The 4,307-nt window shown below is 36.1% G+C and overlaps 1 long non-coding RNA gene across 1 annotated transcript; it reads right to left on the bottom strand.

The window, feature by feature from the left end:
* Window positions 1-433: 433 nt before the first annotated feature.
* LOC112549813 lies at window positions 434-3,765 on the bottom strand. Its single transcript, XR_003093346.1, has 3 exons — window positions 3,634-3,765; window positions 895-995; window positions 434-563 (listed from the first exon to the last, which is right to left on the bottom strand). It is a non-coding gene; the product is annotated as an uncharacterized LOC112549813 (long non-coding RNA).
* Window positions 3,766-4,307: the final 542 nt, after the last annotated feature.

Genomic DNA, 4,307 nt, shown 5'->3' with positions numbered 1-4,307 from the left:
CTGCTTGTTATGCAGCCAGCATTCACTCAACATAATGGTTGCTACCTGCCAATGTGCTTTGAGGGATATTGTTAGCATTAAATTTGCCATTTACATTTTCATGTTTGACATAATTGAGGAATGAATGCTCTTATAAAAATTAAACTTGTGGTCCTCCTGGGCTACTGTAACCCTGTTAAAATGTAATGCGATTCTTGATGCGTCTTCTTTAGGTTTTTATTAAATAGAATATCCGTATGACTAATTCCCCTGGCCTAAATGTAGGCTGGGAAGGAGCATTATTGATAGGGCTGAGCACAAATGGCTCTCTATACTCAGCCTCTAATGGCCTAATAATGCATTATACTTGAATCAGAAATACTTTGAGTTGTAGTGCTTATTGCCATTATTGAAAACACCTGGATGCTCCATTCATCAAGGTTACAGCAAAATGGGCCCATTTGTTTATTAGTCTGTCAGTAAACATCTTTATTTAGTTTCATGTTCCACTGCTTTCGGTTACATTGGAGGGAGGACAAGACCATCAAGTGCATCTTTTTGTGGTTTCCCATTATTAGTTTTCTCTGAAAAAGAAAGATAATGAAAAGTTTGGATGGCTTCATGAAGAATACATTTTTCTCAGCCATTTTTTTTTTTTTTCTTTTGGAAGATGAGAATAAAAACATGAGAGATCATTGGTACAATCTGTAGAGCAAAGCTACTGTAGCAGATTAACTTGTCTGATAGAAACGTAAAAAGATGGATCAATAGCAGTGCAGACTCCACTGTAATGTGTTCCCATTGCTTCAGCCCATCCTAATTCAAGATTTTTTCTTCACATGATGTCTTTTGCACTAGGGACAAATCTTAAAGGAAAGATGGGAGGAAAGATGTTTGTATGATCAAGGTACATACCCAACCTGGGACCATGGGGTTTCCGCACCTGCCCTTGTCTTCCTGTATAATACTAAGCAAGTCATTTGAATCCTTTGGTTTTGGTGCCTCAGTTTTTCTATCTGTAAATGGATTAAGTAGTTAACATTTGTAAAGTGCTGTGAAGGTAAAAATTGTTCTTGATTTAAAATGAAGATGATTCTAATTTTCAGATTAAACTGAAGAGAGCTGGTTGAATATTTTTTTTTTTATCCAACCTTTCAATGTAGCTGAAATCACATAGGGGGATAGTTGGTTATAAAAATATCAATTTTTGACTAAGGTTTTGACAATTTTTTACTTCAAATTTTTAATGGGGGAAATTCAAAATTGAACTTTTGACCTGACATTTTAAAATCTTCAAAATGTTAACATTTTGAAATGAAATGTTTCATTTTAATTGATATAACATTTTCAGATAAAACAAAGGATACTGTTAGGTCTGTGAAATCTTTAGATATTTTGTTTTTGATTTTTTTTTCTCCCCCCCTGCCTCTGAAGGAAGGCAGATTTTGAAATTTTGGAATATGCCATGGACCAAAAATCTGTTGTTGGTTTCTTCTTTTTTGGGGGGAGGAGGGGGTTAATAGCTCTAAAACTAGACACAGCGGATTTAAAAAAAAATATAGCATTGATCATAACAGATCAAGAATTACTTTAAAAATGACTTGAGTGTAGGAATGAACAAAACCTTTTGGTGGAATCCATCTAATTCATGCTGTGCACTGTAAATTAGTGTGTGGACCAGAAGTACATTACAGCCTGTAATAGTTACTCTTCATGCTCTCTGCAATTCACTTCCTAGTGCTGCATACAGCAGCAATGTGGTAAGCAGCCTTTTCAGTGTGTGGTTATGCCTAGTTGGCAACTGTAGAAAACTCACAGCAATTGAAACCATTTGAAAAAACTCTTATATGACAATCTTTAAAATGTTTATGCTGCTTTAATTGATGATGAAACTGCTGATTTCTGCTCAAATACAGTCATGCTTGTAAAAATAGGCATTATATGTTTTTTAAAGATGTAGGACTCTAAAAAATAATCAGAAATAATAAACAGGAGTAAATATAGACATTGGGAGGCAGCATCCCTAGTTGTATTGGGTACTAGAGTCTGAAAGCATCCACTGAGCAGATAAATGCAGTACCATGTAGGATTGAGCCAGCCTCCTCTAACTAAACAAGAACTTTTCTCAGTGAAGGATGGGAAACACAGCATTATAACTGGGGATGCTTCATTGTATGTAGCATCATATTGTGGTATGTGGGCTTCTGGTAAATGCCATCGTTGTGTTTATAAAGGCAAGGTATAAGCTCTAGTGCCAGGTTATAGGATTGCTAGCTCAGCTCTCTATTATATAAACAAGAGGGGATAGAGAAAGTGGGATTCTCTGCCTCCCATGACTAGAGAGAAAAGGAAAGCAAAAAATTTTGTTCCATAGGTCTGGATTTACTAATACACCTGCTCATCCATTATTTCATAGCTATGTTAAAACACCATTAAAGAAATGCATTTCTAAATTCCTGACTTGTCATGGAAAAGTAGGAGGGTACATTGGCTATTTCATATCATCTTGACTCTGCATACCATAGGAGTTGAAAAAACTGATCACCAAGCTATTCAAGAATCTCAAGGGAATTGTTGTCAAATTAACATTTTGGGGTAGGTGAAGACTAGTGAAATGTTGTGATACTTTATGTATGTCACTAGGTGGCATGAGAGTGCTACTGAAGGAGGAGGAGCTACTGGAGAAGTTTGATTCTAGGTAATAGATTATAGATTAGGATTTGTAACAGGAAACACAGCTTTTAATTTACTGTGGTCATTCACACCTCGGTACCCAGCTCAACAAGGCAATGAAGGACCAACACCATGATAGTCTGATTGCAGTGTGTGTGTGTGTGATTTCTAGAAATATATGCTTCTATAGATGTTTCCATTCTTTAGTGTGTCATGGTGACAAGTGGATATTTTGGGAGGCCTGGACTAAAATTATATGGTAGCTGTTGGTACCTCATTGTTAATATATTGATATAATAACAACTTGGGGTTTATAGAAGTAATAGAGCTGTTCAGCACTTTGCAAGTTTTATGAAAATATTTGCTCAAATGTAGATGGTGAGGAGGTGTGGAAAATGTGTTTGCAAAAAATATCATTTTTTGGTTTAGTTCTATTTAGTTTATATGTAGTTTTAAGAAATCTTAAAATATTCTTTGTTTGAGCTTTTTAATAAATATGCCCAGATGATCAGACAAGGCGTGTATTTCAAGAAAAATAAAGTGGGATTATTACTCAGTCTAGGTCCTACTAAAGAGGGGTTCCCATTGTAATGCTTTTATGAATGTTTGTATATCACTGCCCTGTTGGATTAAATATGAAACCTGTTCAAGAATATGCAATCATATCATCTTCTAGTACAGCCCTATAGATACAGTAACATCACTGGCTATCTCTGTGGAAAGACTGGACTGAAACAGGTTTAGGAACAAATCGTACTTTCAGAACAGGTTTCGAAGCATATAAGTAGGAAAGTATGGTGAAACTTGCTTTGCCCATTCCCATGCTGTACCTGTAACTTCAGATACATGACATTTGGTTTCCAGAACTGTCAGCTAAAGATATCTCACTAGCATTTCCGGCCCCCCCACCAAAAAACCAAAAAAAAAACCACACACAAAAAAAAAAAAAGAGAAAAGAAAAAGAAGAAAGAAAAAGATCACCTTGGAAGACTTAATCTTGATCATTATGAACTGGCTGATTCATTCATTTCCATGTGTGAATAGATGTATACTGACAGGAACATGAAAACAACTATAACCTATTTATGCTATAAAAAAAGCTCAGGTATTTTTTGTTTTTGAGCCATGAGGAAAGCAGCATCTTGAGGCAGAACTGGAAAAGAGTTAAAAGAAAACAAGATAGCTAAAATAAAGTCCAGTCTATGCCATTTCTGCAGACTGGTTGCCCAGAGGTTCCTAGCTGTTTCAGGCCCCAGGCTTCATTACAGAAGAAGTCCTACCTCCTTTTAAATTCTGAAGGGAATGTAACAATCTGTGTCTTGCAAATCAGGAGTGAGAATTATCTGTAGTTCCCTGTCAGGCTGGGTTACAGAAGAATCTTAGCTGTATTATTGAGCGGTGATTTCCCCTTCCGTCCCTGGGAAAGCAGTGAGGGCAAAGGGAGATCTTGTTTGATATGTAGTTATCTGGAGGGTCCCTTTAATGATTTTAGACTATTTGCATTCTTACTTTACTTAGGGTCTGGGCAAAATATACAGATTTTACTAAGATGGATGCAAGAAACCTGAAGCAAATGGATAAGATTTAAATTTGTTGAAGGAACAAAAAGCCATTACCATTGGCTTCCCACATGTTGCCATATTTTTAAAATCTTC

This window comes from Alligator sinensis, unplaced genomic scaffold (assembly GCF_000455745.1).
Source record: "Alligator sinensis unplaced genomic scaffold, ASM45574v1 scaffold86_1, whole genome shotgun sequence".
In the NCBI taxonomy this organism is placed as follows: domain Eukaryota; kingdom Metazoa; phylum Chordata; order Crocodylia; family Alligatoridae; genus Alligator; species Alligator sinensis.
The sequence above is the reverse complement of the archived record's forward strand: the minus strand, read 5'-3'. Positions and strand labels throughout refer to the sequence as shown.